This window comes from Grampus griseus, assembly GCF_964374135.1.
Source record: "Grampus griseus genome assembly, chromosome: 20".
Taxonomy (NCBI): domain Eukaryota; kingdom Metazoa; phylum Chordata; class Mammalia; order Artiodactyla; family Delphinidae; genus Grampus; species Grampus griseus.
Genome location: NC_139014.1, coordinates 56,736,419 through 56,752,471, shown reverse-complemented (window position 1 = coordinate 56,752,471; position 16,053 = coordinate 56,736,419). Strand labels below are relative to the sequence as shown.

The window sequence follows — 16,053 nt, the reverse complement described above, 5'->3', positions numbered from 1 at the left end:
GTGGTACAGGTGAGCTACTTAACCTCTTGACCGAACTTCAGTTTCTTATTGTAACAGAAGACAGTGATACCCCTACCTCTTTCCTGACCTGTCTTCCCTTGACCCTTCCCTTTCCCCTCATCAACTCCTTTCTTTCCCTCCTTCTTCAAGACATCTTTGTTCAGCCTACCAAGTGCTGAACATTGGGCTAGATTGTACTGGGCTGCAGGCCGAACTAGGAATTAAAGCCACAGCTTCTGGACCTGGAGAACCGCCTTTGTACCTTTTTGATCTGGGGCAAGTCATTCACCATTATTACTTCTTGTATTGAGGTGAAATTCACATAACATAGCACACCATTATTATTATTAGTGTTTGCTTCTCATCTCATCCTGTTTAAAATGACTAGGGGTATTTAGGCATGTGGACACAGCCGCCCCTGCATTCCTAAAACCTGGCACAGTGAGTGACCCTTAATGAAAGCAAGTTCCATGAATGAATATGTTTTATCCTCCTCATGACAGTTTCAGCTCCTGGATAGTCTGGGCCATGTCAGTATCGGAGCTGGAAGGGACCTCGATGAACTTCTGAATCAGTTCGTTCATGTGGCTGAGCAGGGGCTCAAAGGTAACACACACTGAGTTAGTGACAGGACTGGGTCTCTCTACGACCACGGCGTGCACCCCCTTCCTTGTGTCCGGCGTGGGGCAGTGGTTGCCACTACCTTCAACAACCTGTCTATACTGGTCTAGAAGTTAGGACCTGGGTGAGGCCAACACAAATGCATGTTGTGCCTGGAGATTCCCAGAGGGAACCCGAAGGTCTCAGGGACAGAGTTCTTCCTCATTCTCTTCCATGATCCAACCCCCGGGAAAGGCAACTGCAGCCCTGGCGCTGGCTGTAGAGCACCTGGGAGATAAGAGAGCAGCAGAGATGCCCCACCGAGCCGCCCGGCCTCTGGCTGCCCAGGGGGCTCAGGCTGTCTTTGATTCCTGAAGATGAATCATCTGCGAAGCTGCTTCCGCAAACCCCGGCGTTAATGAGGTCTTTGAACCAAACAAAATTCATACCTGTAGTTGACAGCGCGGAGGGAATTGCTCCTGGGTTTATGGTGCAGAGCCCTTCATTAACCATTTCTCTGTAACCAGCAGGCTGGACTCTGCAGGGCGGCCGCGCAGAGGGGTATAGAGAGGGGGCCTTGCTGTGATGGGATTGTTAGCCCAGGTGCTACTCGTTTCCCAGTACAGATGTGGGTCCCTCATCTGTAGGGTGAGGTTTACTGTCTCTCCCCTGTAGGTTGGTTGCTTAGTTGCACAAATTAACACAGGCAAAGCATGTGGGCCAGTGTCCTCCTCTGAGTAGGTGGCCTAAAATGAGGGAGAAGTGTGGACATGGGGGTGGAGGCCAGCCCAGGGAGGACGGTTGCCCTTTGTCTACCCACCTGCCTGTTGGAATTCTGCTGAGGACCAGAGCTCAGAGTCCCCCCAGAACTCGGTACTCCCGCAGGTGTTACCTGAACTGTCCTTGACACTCACTAGACCCTTGGTTGTAAGCCTGAGCAGCTGGAAGCGCTTTGCCGTCGAGGATGCTGACCTTGATCGAGCACTCGCTAAGTCCTGGCTTGGTTCCAGGCCATTCCATGCACCATAGCAGAAGCAGAGTCAGAGCTCTAAAGCCCAGAGAGAGGAAATGATTCACCCCAGGTCACACAGCCATATGGGAACAGATAAAGTTCTCTGGCCTGGGGTTGGCTAACTCTCAGCTCTTTCCCTACTATAACAAGGACCAAGTTCTGCTCACGTGTGCAGGGGGGATCTCAGAGCATCCATCCCTCCCCATTCCTGTCATCTCATCTACCTTCCCAAGCTCCTTGCCTTGCCCACTTGGTTATTTACAAACATCTCTCCTTTGGCCAGACTTTCTGTCGCCTGTATCCCCTTCCACGCCCCGCCTCCCCCATCTTAGAGGAAAAACACTAGTGGCTTATCTAGTTGCCTAACTCACTGTCTTCCCAGCAGGAGCCTGAGTCAGAGTTTCCTCCTGCTTCTGTTCATGATCAGCGACCAGAGGGAAATGGAGCCCACCCCCGGCCCTGGAGACAGCACAGACCTTTCTGAACATTGACAGCCCTCAGCTAACACACACGCACAGGGGAGGACAAGCCCGTAACGGGAAAGCTCATTCCAGGCCGATGACAGATGGGAGCTGGCCATTCGTGTGACAGAGGTCCCCAGATCTCAGCCCCAGCTGGCTCAGCTGAGCACACACATCATTAGGACCATCCACGGGGGACACCTGCCCAGGTGTCTGCAGGTTGGCACATCTGGGCAGCACGTGCAGCAACTCTGCTCATTCTGCAGCTTCTCCTGCAGAGAAATCACATCCCCCACCCCACTGACCCTTGCACCGTGGAGTCCTGGGGCACGATTCTCAGACCCCGTGTCCCGCCGTCCTCAACGGAACAGAGACACTCAAATGTGCACACGCCCGGAGCATGCGCGTTAGACACATATGCACACCCCAGAATCACATCACCGCCCAGCGTACTCCTGGGTGTGCACATGCACACAGCTGCACACATGCACGGATGCACACAGAACACACACCTGCACCAGTAAATGCCACACTGTGCACCTCAGCCAGTGATAAAGACACCTGACTTTGTAGTGTGAGCCCCTTAGAAGAGTCTACTGAAGAGCTGTGTGAATTTGGGGAAGTTGTTTCTCCTCTTTGGAGGAACAGTGTCCTTATCAGAAGACAGCAGGTATAGGGAAAGGAACTTGGCCCTGTCGTCAGACAGCCCCGCGCGTGCACGCTGACTCCCCAGGCTTCCCGGGCAAGTTACTCAACCTCTCTGTATTTCATTTCCTAGGCTGTAAAATCAAAATTATTAATGTACATTGGACTTGCTTGTGGATTGAGATAACACATGTAAAGTCCAGCCCCGTGCCTTCACGTAGTTGGCACTCAGACACCAGCCCTCTTCTGCCATCCTTTCCCCACTTAAGTTAGGTGGTCAACAGCCTCTGATCCCCAACAGGAAGTGGGGGCATAGGTCATTCTGAGGCCAGTGGAGGTTAAGCTAATAGCTCCCTCTCCCCTCCCAACCCTGTAGATCTTCTCCCCCGCTACATGTGACCACAGTCCACAGTGATCAATGATAAAGACACAAAGAAAAATTCCTGCACCACTGATTTCTAGGGCTTCATGTATCTAGAGGATTCGAGAAGAATTGAACTGCTTTGGCAAAGGGCCCCATTGCTCTCCCAGAGAGAAGATGAGCTCTCCCTGTTTTCCTTATTAAAAACAGCCACACTTGATGATGGATGGAAGCAGGGCTCCTTTCTCTGTTAGCACAGCCAGCTGGCTGACTAACATCCTTTCTCTGTCTGACACTCAGAAGAGAAGCTGGGATGATTTAGTCCAAGTGGCGCAGGGCAGGCCTGAGTCACTGATGCGGGCTGGAGGCACTGGGAACTGCAGATCACGTGCTTGGCATGTGAACCAGTGCAAGGGCGACTGGTTGCTGGACGGTGTCTCTCGTCTGACCCCTGAAGGTGGACACTCTCACTTCAGCCATGGGAACAGCAGCAAGACTTCTCACTGAGTAGCTCTTTTCGATTTCCCACGCTTACTCTGTGAACCGAGCCGATCGGTTATTATCCCATTTGGGAGATGAACAACTTGGGGAGCTATTGGCATCTACTGGATAGAGGCCAGGGATGCTGCTAGACGTCCTACAAGGTGTAGGACAGCCCCACAGCAAAGAAGTGTCCAGTCCAAAAAGTCAGTAGTACTGAGATTGAGAACCCTGATTGAGATCTTTAAACACACCCTCAGTCTGCATCTTCTAGACTAAGAGGCACAAGCATTCTTTTTTTTGTTGCTGTTTCTGTTTTTGAAAACTGGGCACTGTATTAGACAGGAAGCTCCCTTCACTTTCACACTGGATGCCCTGTCAGTAGAGCTGACTCCCCTTCAGCTTCTCCTCCCAGGGTTGCTCCAGCATCATTGTCTCTGTCATGTCAGCCCCAGTGCAGGAGGGAGTCCTCCTTGGGCACTGGGGACCACAGTGACTGCTTGTCCCTTCCCACGGGAGGCGGTTCCTCCCAACACCCTCAATTTCTGGAAGAGAACTTTGAAATCATTTGGTTCTCTGTACCTCTTTTGCAATCTCTACCTTTTAGAGATGAGGAAAATTAGGTCCAAGGTCACTTGGTAGCAACAGACCACATCTCTTAACTCCTCCACCAGGGATCTTTCCATGGCATCCTCTGCCCATTCATCCAGACCCCTGGAGCTGACTTGTGCTGGGTGTGGTTTTCCCAACCCTGCCCATAGGTTAATGGGCTGGAATGGCCAGGTCCAAGTCATTTTGCTGGGATTGGATATCTGGGCTCAGGTAATAGCACCAAGATGCTGCATGCCCCAAGTGACAGGAAATAATGTGATCCAATGACCCAAACAGAAAACTCAGACTCATTCTGACAACGGCATCTCTGGATGCCCGGGGGCCCAATGCAGAGCGCCTGCAACTTCTGATAGATTCCATTCTGTCAAGAGAACCAGCAACAATTTTACCAGCAGAAAATATGACTCTATTATATGTGTGCTCTCCAGTCACAACCCAAAGGAAACATGCCGGCGAACAAACCCCCCCCGAAAACAAAACCCAACAACAGGCTGTCAGCGTAAGCAGATCAACGGTTTTCAAGTTCTCCCCTTAATAACTTTTAGCTATTGTTCTCTCTCTTTGTCGTCGGCGGGTACACGCTAGCAGACAAGTGATGGCTGCCAGGGGCTTAAGGAAATTTATGCGAGGGGAACTAAATACAGAAAAAATGGGATCCGTTCACTGTCTTTCTGGGTGTTGGGGAAATGAGAGCAAATAGGGGATGGAGCTCAAGATACGTTGGTCCAGGTCATAGCGTTTCAATCTCTATTTTACTTTGTTTTATATTTGATCGATGCACGGAAGTTCTCACGAACATACAGTTTAATGAGATGAAATGGCGACGACACAGACGCGTTTGTCTGCATACCTTGCTTCCCTGCCACTCCCCCCGCAACCTCAACACTGATTCCCAAACCCCAGTGTGCCGAAATTCCTGCTTATTTGGAGCACCAAGGGGAGCAATAATGGGGTAACGGTAGGCACGGTAGGCACAATTAGACTCTAAACTGCGGTAAGGCCAGGACTATCTTTCAGGATGTGTTTCTTGCAAGTTGTTTCTGCAACATGTCAGAATTCAAAACATACTTTGTGTCCCTGCTGTCTCTGTCTTGTAATTGCTCAGAACTGTAACAGCATCCACTGATTTCTCTGCCTTCAACCTTACCTCCATCCAATCCCCACTGCAGCAAGAGTGGCCTTCCTAAAACGCAAATCAGATCAGCTCCCTCTTTGAATGAAGTCCTTCTTGGCTCCCTACTGCCATTTTCTTTTTCGGACGCGCAGGCTCAGCGGCCATGGCTCACGGGACCAGCCGCTCCGCGGCATGTGGGATCCTCCCTGACCGGGGCACGAACCCGTGTCCCTTGCATCGGCAGGCAGACTCTCAACCACTGCGCCACCAGGAAAGCCCCCCTACTGCCTTTGAGATACACTCCAGGCTCTTTTTCACATGAAACATTTTTCTTTGCCCGAGTCCTGCTTCCTTCTCCAGACTCAGAGATTTCTATTCCCCTTCTCCAGTCTCCGGTGCAATCTTACAGAACGTCTGACATTCCTCTTTCTTCCCGTGGTTGACTCTGAATCAAGCTTCCACGCTCAGCTGAGATCACCTCCTCAGGGAAGCCTTCCGTGACTGTCATCCATCCTTGAATCTGGGAGGCACGTAGCATGGTTTTTAAGAAAACAGACTTTGGTGTCAGACAGACCGGGGCTTGGATCTTGGTTTGAGCATTTACTGACATGTGACCTCGAGCAAGTTACAAGGCATCTCTGATTCCTCAATGTCAACTGCAAAGTGGGCGTGATAATGATCTGTGCCTCCTAGGACCATGTGGGGTCAGTTGAGACTGTGAGTAGAGCGCTGGGTGCCAGGCATGTCCACTTAGGTGGACAGCGGGTCGCTCAGAGATGCTCCTCTTCTGCCTCTGAATCCCAGGTCTCACCACAGAGCTCCTGGATCCAGCCCAGAATTGTCCCGGGTACAAGTTTGTGAATGAGGGCACTAATGAACGGGCATATGTATTCACTGATGTAGAAGAGTGAGGGATCAAGGTCTACCCCTGACTTTAACACAAATGAGTTATAAAAATGAGGCCAATTTTTAGAAATATGAATGCAGAAATCATCCAGGAATCAACAAGTGAGCAGATCTTCCGAGATGCATTATTTTGGCAGATGAGTTAGCATCTCCTGATGCCTGGTTTCCTTAGCTTCAGAATCAGAACGATGTCTACCTGCCCCGTGGGTGAATGGATAACGTGCCTAGAATGTCCTTAACAAGTATTATTCCCCCTCCCCCATCCCTTCCTGTGCTTTCCTATTTTGCTTGGTGGAGCCCCAAGCTGAGTGTCGTGCCTCGATAACGCTGTGGACCCGGGACTAGAGCCTGCCCCACCCCCCCTCCCAGGCCCTCTGAATTCCTCACCTGCACCACCCAGCTGCTGCCTGGAATGCCCTGAGGAGGGGGAATTGGAAATGACTGTGTACTTGAAATGCCCACGTTGTTATTTCTGCTCTCTTATAAAAGCGTGAGGCAGGTCGGCTCTGCAGAATGTTGTATAAATATCCAGATAAAAAGATTAGTGAGAAATCCCTGAGAGCATCAGAGCTTCTAAAGCCCGCTTTGAGGCTGGGAGGGGATGGTACCTCAGTGCCGGCCTCGGTAGCTTTGAGGATCTAACACCCCTCTTTCACATGGAAACAGGAGCTGATGTTACTGCCTCTCCCGAGGAGTGGCTAGTGCCTTACTGAGAGGATAGTGAAGAAGAGGGAGAGCAGGACCTCAGGGGCTGAGTGTGGAAGAGGGAAAAAATCGGAGACCCTCTCCCCACCGGGTAACCGAGCTGGTTGCCCGTTAGTTGGCACTTTTTGATCGTTGGGGATACAATGTAAACCCCATGGTGCTACAGGCTTATTTTGCTTCTAGCAATAACCCATTCTTGACCCCTTTAGAAAGGGCTCCTACAGCCAGCTCATCTGATCCCCAATCTAATGGACTTCCTGGCAAAGGGGGTAGGGACTTCCGCTTTACTTTAGCAACTACGCCCCGAGCAGTGCTGACCCCCTTCTTCTTGGAAAGGCAGAGTGGGTCCTGGAAGGAACTCTGGCTGCATCTGCTGGCTGGGAGGCCAAGGAAGTCTTCACCTCCCAGAGTCCAGTCCTCTCTTCTGTCAAGTGCGGACAACACGCACACATCATAAGGCATACGGAGTGAGCCCCTCTGTCCCCACGTATGTGCATTTGTATCTCCTGCCTGGAATGCTTCTCCAACTTTCCTTCCCCACAAATCCCTTTTGTCTAAAGACTCTTGCTCGAAGCCTCCCAGACAACCCTCCTCTGGGCTCCCATCCCTGTGCTTTCCTTGACACTGACGTGCATCTCAGGGCTTCATCCATGTCTGGTGGCTCATCTGCCTCACCCTCTAGGGTCCTCAAGAGCACGGACCATCTCACTTTCCTCTCTGCCCCTGGCACCCGGGAAGGTGGGTCAATTAAGGAATGCTGGCTGATAAATTCACGAGGAAAGCAGGCTGTGTCCGGTTTACCGTTGCAAACTGAGGGCACAGTAGACCCTAGACGCTGTCTAGAGTAGAGGGGAAGGGAGAGTGTACCCAGGGAGCAAGGCCAGTCTCAGGCCTGAGGTTTGTGTGTGCCCGGCCACGGCGGAGACCAGGAGCCAAGGGTTCCAGGAAGAGGTCAGAAATGGAGCGTCAGGCCAGAGAATGGAAAGTGCTGATGATATAGGCTGTTCACAATCCCACTGACCCAGGACTTACTCATACTAGATGGTAACCTTGTCGCAGAGAGCTGGATGCCGAACTGGGCCGGATGGATAAGGCAGGTTAACTCTCCCCACTTGGGAGATGAGAAAACTGAGGCTCCGGGAGAGCAGGTGGATTTTCCCCAGAACCCATGGCAGCAGTAGAGCCTGAAGCTAATAAAAACCTTTCTGCTTTGAGGCTCTTCTTTCTGCCCCACCAGGTGCCTCCCGGAGGTCTCTGTTTCTGGGAGTGGTTGTGAAAAGTTCATCAAAGCTTGTTCCAAATCCTCTAGGTGCCTGGGTTTAGACGTGCTTGGTGGTAGTGGGGACTCTTCCCCCAGCCCCTGGGAAGGCTTTCCTGGGGAAAACCAGAACCCGACTGATTGCCTGGGACGGGAGGAGCTGCCATTGGTAGGTTTGAAAAAGTGTACTTTCCTGGTGCTCCGGCCTCGGCCTTGGACAGAGGAAACCGTGGATCCTAAAAGTTGCTACCGGGAATCCCAGCTGCTCACAGGTGTGGGCAGTGAAAGAAATAGACAGTGGTGGTATGTGTGGGTGGGTGCCCATGTGTGTTTAACAGAAAACATCCTGCTTTGAAAGGGGTCAGATTGGAAATGTCAGTTAAAGTGACTGAAAAATACTCATTATGGTGGGTTGGCACCAGACACGTCTTTCATTTGAATTTAGAACTAACTCATTCATCGTCATTGGTCCCACTCTCTATGCACGAGATTCAACAGAACAAGGCTGGAGGCCGTCAGAGCTCTTAGTGAGGCCACCACAACGGAGGATGCACCCTTAGGAAGGGGAAAGAGCTCATCAGGTCAACCCCCAGCAGGACTGGGCAGGTGAAGCAAGTAGACATGGGTAGAGACAGGATGAGTACTCTAGCCAAGCTTGGGCACTGGCCCCATGGCCCGTGTTTCCTGTTAGCATGTGCTGAGTCCCCTTCCATGGATCCCATCAGGGAGGCTCTGACTTCCAGAACCTGCGCCCTGTCTGGCCCAGGAGAAGGGGCCCAAGGCCAGAGCTTGTCTGGACATCCTGTGCTCATTTTGCCCAGATATGGAGGTTTTCTTAAATGCTCTTTTGATTTTGCACTTTGTCATTTTGTTTATGCCCAGTGTGCCTGTCTATCACCTCTGGCTTTTGGAATCTTCGACGGGTATTTTGTCTGTCACCCAGAAGAACAATAGCGGTGGACTTTGCATGAATTCTCCTTGGTCCCCAACCAATTCAAAAGTCAGGAAAGGAAGAAAAAAACCCATTTTCGCTCACAGCTGTATACTGATAGGAGCTTTGGCAAGGTTGGAGACAGGGGCTACAGCCTCATCCTTACAACCTTCTATTCAGATATTTACAAACATTTCATCAGCGTTTCCAATTCCTTGTCCCAGCATTTGATAAGATATTGACTTATTTTATCTTTTAAAGATTTATTTATGTATTTATTTTATTTATTTTGGGCTGTGTCGGGTCTTAGTTGCAGGATACGGGATCTTCGTTGAGGCCCGCAGGATCTTTCATTGCGGTGCGTGGGCTTCTCTCTAGTTGTGGTGCGTGGGCTTAGTTGCCCCGCTGCATGTGGGATCTTAGTTCCCTGACCAGGGATCGAACCTGTGTCCCCTGCATTGTAAGGCGGATTCTTTACCACTGGACTGCCAGGGAAGTCCCTTATCTTATATACTGGATATATGAGGTCGTTTTAATCATATATATAAATCTTGTGAGAAAGACGAATGTGGAAGGAAAGGTTCTAACATGAAAGGGCCCCTAGGTAGCCAACACTTAAAGTATGTTCATTCCATTATCCCAGTAGGCCAATGAGGCTACATTATCCCCATTTCTCAGCTCAGAAAACTGAGACTTAGGGGTGAAATGAACAGCTCAAGGTTGTACAACTACTCAGTGGCAGAACCACAGTCTGTCTCCTAAATGTATGTCCTTCCCACTGCCCCATATTCGCTCATTCATCCAGGGCCCCTCTTTTTTCTATTCACTGCATATCTCAAAGTTCCATGCTGCATTTAAATTTACATGTGCATCCTTCACTCAACAGTATAAAAGCCTTCTGGTGATGTCAGTTGTATAGCAGAATGATGGAACGCGAGTCTGTTTGCCCTTTGGCATAAATGATAAATTTGGAAGTAAGTTTCCGTGAAAGGGAAGAAGAGCTCACCGTAGGCTATGATGACAGCTGACTATCAATTAATATAACTGCATATCAATCAAATAATAGAATTATATATCCGTGGCATGGCACTCGGCTTTTGCAAACTTTACCAAATTTTGGAGATTTCTGTTAACTCTGGAATTTTTTCTAAAGCCTCGGGTATTCTAAGACTCATCACTTTATCTCCTGGACTTATTTTTCCCCAGGATCTGTTCATATTTTTAAAGTGGTTAAAGGTTTGAGCTTTGGAGCCAGCATGTAACTGAATCATGGCTTCACTGCATGCTAGCTGTGTGCCTCAGTTTCCTCCTCTGTAAAATGAGGATACTAAAAAAATGGGAATTCTGAGATTGCTAGAAAGAATACATTAATTTGTATGTTATGAAGATTATCAATCATGAAGATATCTAGCACATAGTAAGTGCTTAATAAACGTTGGTAGCCATTATAATCTGATATTTTGCAATCACTAATAGAGGTAAATAGCAGGATGATACTTTATATTTGGCAACTGGATAGTTCCTCAAATTGGGTGAGGGAATTCGTTTCTTCCTTTTCTGATACACAAAAATGAGGGTCACTGTCGTCTCTGTGAAATGAAGTTTTGGGGGCTGGTGACGCTCCATCCTCACCTGGCCATCATCTTCATATCTGTATGCCCATTTACCATCTCTAATGGCAGAAGCACCTCTGTCACACCAGCAATGTTTGGGGCAGAGAAGCTGGGGGTCATGGCTCTTGTTTACTTGGATGTCTGTAACAGCTAGTGTCACATTAAAATCCATAATTAAGCCCATCTCAGTTTGCCCTCATTTCTGCAGTCTGTGTGGTCCTCCCATGTGTCATGAAGGTTATGACCACATCCCAGCCAGTTTGGGAAAATCTCAGATTCACAAGGAACTCTTACATTTGCCTTTGTCATTTAAGTCCAAGTGCTGTAGGAATCTTGCAAAATTTTTAATTCAAATTTTATTACCACATATATTTGATTCATAAAGCTCATTTAAAAGAACAATATGCAACTTAAATATAGGCTACAGATCAAAGTTTAACCACAGATACCTTAACTTGCCACCAGACCACTTTCATGCAGTTCTTAGACCTCTTCTCCCCATAGTTATGCATCCGTATCAGAAATTATTGAAAATGAACCATCAGTTATGAAGGTTTCATCTCAGCGCTGATTATTTTTAAAGACAAATTTCCACCTGAGCATCTACATCTGTGAAATTACAGTTCCACAGCACAGAAACATAGTTTCATGTTCAATTAAGAGGCAGGCAAGAAGGTACTTGGCTTCCACCGTGGCCCGATGGTTGGTTGTGCAATTCTAACCCATTGTAGAACTCGTCAGAGTCATGATAATGTCACACATCAAGATAACGTTGGCACTTACTCTAAGCTTCGCCTCTTCTTGTCTGACTTTTGAATGCATGATAAGAGGCACAACTTAACTGTTACAAACTGTAAGAGATTCGACTTCCAAGCTCAATTTTCCATCGAGTTCCCTTTCAAGCTCCTGCATCCATTTAATTGAAGAATTATCCTGAGATTGCCAGATGAGCTATTGGAGACTGGAATCATTTGCAGCTACTTCTCTGCATGAATCAGGGTTTTCTCCATGCTCTGTGAAGTTGAAGAAACTAGAGGAATAAATTACATTCTCAGTTTTCTGGTAGCCTGATTTCAAAGGTTTTATTATGTTTATCAAAACAGTCTCAGAGTCCTCAGTGACTCTTATTATAAATGAAACTAAGTGATTTACATTGGAACTTATGATATGAATGCATACAATTAAAATGCCACAGTAATCTGTTTTCTGTATTGGGCGTCCCGTGTGCGATTCCATTCAAGAAAAACACATATATTTTTAAAAGTTTTGAGAGCTGATTCTAAGAACTACCTTTCAAACAGTGGTTCAGTCTCATCCTTAGCACTCCTTCATTCATTGTACCAGTATTCACTGGCCACCTACCATGTGCCCCACACTCTTCTGTGCTGTTGGGACACAGCAGCGAACAAGACAGATATGGGCCTGGTTCTCATGGGGTTTACCTTCTACTGGAAGAGAGACCATCAACAAGTCAACAGGTAAACAAACAAGACCATTCCAGATGAGAAGTGTAACGAAGAAAGTAAAGAGGCTGAGAGTCACTGCATCTATGAGGATGTGGGCAGAGGACTGAGGGCCTCTGTTTTGTTTTTTGTTGTTGTTTTTTTTAAATTTATTTTATTTATTTATTTTTGGCTGCATTGGGTCTTCGTTGCTGCCAACAGGCTTTCTCTAGTTGCGGCGAGCGGGGGCTACTCTTCGTTGTGGTGCGCGGGCTTCTCATTGTGGTGGCTTCTCTTGTTGCAAAGCACGGGCTCTAGGCGTGCGGGCTTCAGTAGTTGCAGCACGCGGGCTCAGTAGTTGTGGCTCGTGGGCTCTAGAGCACAGACTCAGTAGTCGTGGCTCATGGGCTTAGTTGCTCCGCGGCATGTGGGATCTTCCCTGACCAGAGCTCGAACCCGTGTCCCCTGCACTGGCAGGCGGATTCTCAACCACTGCGCCATCAGGGAAGCCCGGGCCTCTGTTTTTTTCTGTTGAACACCTTTTAGATTCACTGTGACCAAGGCAGCCAATCCATAGTTGGAAAGCTCAGCTCTAACTGCTCCAGATGTCTTCCTTTCATCAAACTGAAATCCATCTCCCTGGAATTCCACCCATCTCCTCTGCTTCTCCTCTCTGGGGCCTCTCTGAACAAGTCTGATTTATCTTTCACAAGACGGCCCATCTTGTGTCGGTACACAGTGGTGGAGACTCGTGGGCTGTCTCTCTCCCAGTCTGAACACCCCCAGTGCTTCCCTGTGTCTCTGCCCACCTGGCCAGCACTCCGGCTCGTCACCATCCCTCTGAGAGTGTAATGTCAGGTCTGAAGTCACTTTACGTATAATCAAGGCAGAACAAGATAATCGCTTCCTCCTTCTTGATTCTCTATTTCTCCACTCTCAAGCTTGTAGCCATTTTTTTCTCTGGCTGCATAATACCATGGCCTCCTCTCTGGCTTACAGTCAACTGAATTTCCCCAGAATTGTCTCAGATACAGATGCTGACGCATATCCTGGACAATCGCGGTGTTATGTTTAAACCTTCATGCTGGACGTTGCAGGATCATCTCAATTATTTCCTGTGGTGAAGACTAAACCATCAGTAACAACTGCTCAGAAAGACTGAGGCCAGTGAACGTGGCCCTGGGAGCGCGTCCATGTTCCTCCTACTGCCTGCACCCTCCCTGTGGACAGCATGTTCCCAACGCCTGCCTTTTACTGTGTAAAGTGACATTTTTTTTGGTGGATTTCAAAATGGGCCCCTTTTGCCATCAAGTAGGGCCCAGTGGTTCAATCGTTCTGGATCTGGGCCCTGCATTCATTGTAACACTGCAGTCTGGGCACACCTGTCCCTAACCGCCTTTCCTTGGGTGGCTAATGACCTCCAGCTCTTTAGGCTTAAAGGCTGGCTTTCAGCCTCTAACTGCAAAAAATATATTAAAAGGTCCATTTAAGTGTCCCCAGCCTCCCACTAGCCTTTTCATTCCCTGAAAGCATTTTCCCAAAACAACCGGAAATTCTGATCGCAAGGACCTCTGGGAGCCTGTGGCGCACCTTCCCCCACCTGCCAGAAATTTTCTCTGTCTCAGTTGCCTGTGCATTTCTAGTTGGTATCTACCCCTTGCCCAGGAAAAGGACTGTGTCTCACCTGTGGACTCATTCTTTTAAATATCTTCCCTGTCCAAGTGGCTTTCGGGTCCTGAAAACTAAGGGATTGTCCACTTGCTATAAAGCCTGGTTCATGCTTTCTGGAACTTTCATGATTGTATAGTTGTCCATCATGTATGGCATGTCACTCCTTCATGACAGACTAAGATGCTTCAGCCACGTTAATGTGCCTTTAGAAGAAACCATTCCATTCTTTCAACCAAATAATCTTGGCTTTGTTTATGTGTGTGTGTATGTGTGTGTATTGTGTGTGTGTTATATTCATTCCCAGGTACCTGAAGCAATAACCTACCTAGATTCAAATTCATATCCTGGGTCTTTATTTAAAGCATCTACCTATTCTTATAATATAGGACCACGGATTTCTGGCCTATATGACTGAGCAAAATCTCACTTAAAAGCCAGAGTTCTAACAGTTGTCAACACTCCTTCTCAAGTTCCCATGTGGCTGCCCTGGGAACCACCTGTAGACATGATAATATGACCATGTCATGGCTTCTTTTAAAAATATTTTATTAATATTGAGTAGCTTAAAGCTTTCAGGATAAACTCCAAACATCTTAATTCAGCGCTAAAGTTCTGTGACGGACTGAATGTTTCTGCTCTCCCTAAACTCATACGTTCAAGCTCTAAACCCCCCCCCCCATGTGATAGTATTAACAGGTGAGGCCTTTGAGAGGTAATTAGGTTTAGACAAGGTCATGAGGGTGGAGCCCCCATGATGGGATTAGTGCCCTTATAAGAAAAGGAAGAGACAGCAGAGTTTCTTCTCTATGCCATATGAAAACACAGCAAGAAGGCAGCTGTCTGCAAGCCAGGAAGAGTGTTCTCAACAGGAATCAAATCAGCTTGCACCTTGATCTTGGGCTCCCCAGCCCCCAGAATTGTGATAAATAAATTTCTGTTGTTTAAGCCACCCAGTCTATGGTATGTTGTTATAGCAGCCTGAGCAGACTAGGATGAGATTCATGAAGAACTGGGCTGTCTACTACTTCTCTGTCCATAATTCTCATTCTGGCCATACAGAGTTATTCCTAGAGCATGCTGAGCTCTTATACTTCTGCATGCCGTGGCATGGGGCATCCCCTCTACCTGAAATGACATTGCTCTTTTCATTTGTTAAAGCCCCAGTTGAAATCCATTTCAACTAGCACTTCCCCTGAAAAGCTTTCCATGAGCCTCTGAGGAGGGGCACTGCCCAAGTGCCCTGGCATCTGAGTGGAGCAAGGAGGCTGGATCTGGAGTGCTGGAAGGAGCAGGAGTCTGGGACCAACTGCTGCTGCTGGAACCTCTCACTAGCTAGGGTAGCAATGACAGGCATGGCAAGCAAACCAGGAAGGAGACAGCCCTTGTCCCTCCTTTCCAGTCTCCTCCTAGTGTCACCTATTCGCAGAACCTAACAGCAAGCCAGCTAGAACCATCCTGGTTTACCCAAAACTAAGGGGATTCCTGGGATGTGGGGTTTCAGTGCTACAATGGGGACAGTTGTGGGCAAACTGGGACAGTTGGTTCCCCTAGAGCCAGCAAGCAAAAGAGAAATGTGATCTGCAGAGTCCCATTCCCAGAATTATGTAGTAGAGTGTAGAAGGGTGGATTTGGGGCTAGGAGGCGATGAGTAAATGACCATCACAATGGGTGATCAATTAGTATTGTTTGAATTAAGTACTGCATTGTCTGGGTGATTTGGGAAATGCTAAGAACTGTGAGACTCTGGGTGTTGGGAATGTGATGGCGAGTTTATAATTTAAGGCCCTAAGCTAGGCCCTTCACCCAATGTTTCTATTCCACTACAGTCTCTTAAACATCTGTTTCTGTTGGTAGCTCTGTTTAGACCTATTGTCTTGGTTGTCTTCTGGATCATTTCCTAGGTTCTTCTGAAGTTAGATACTCTTTGTTGCTCCCCAGAGCCTGAAGCGTGGCTAGCACCTGAATCTCAGAGGCACCTATTAGGGCCAATAATGCAGCCTATAGTTAGTTATATGGCTCTTTCCAAGAACAGCCCTTCAAGGAATGTATACAGAATCAAACGAGTCTTACTCGTTAAAGTGTGGTCCACTGGCATCACTTGGGGAGCTTGTTAGAAATGCTGAATCTCAGGCCCCTCCTCTGACCTAAGGAATCAGACTCTGCAAAGATCCCCAGGTGATTTGTATGCAATTACCATCTGAGAAGCATCCATCTAGAGTAGAGGTTTTCAACCTTGGCTGCC

At 48.2% G+C, this 16,053-nt stretch overlaps 1 protein-coding gene across 1 annotated transcript in view; it reads left to right on the top strand.

The window, feature by feature from the left end:
* The window catches only part of ASIC2 (acid sensing ion channel subunit 2), a gene marked incomplete at both ends in the record, with an annotated part of 1,020,042 nt that overhangs the window by 253,334 nt on the left and 750,655 nt on the right, over positions 1-16,053 (top strand). The window lies entirely within an intron of this gene.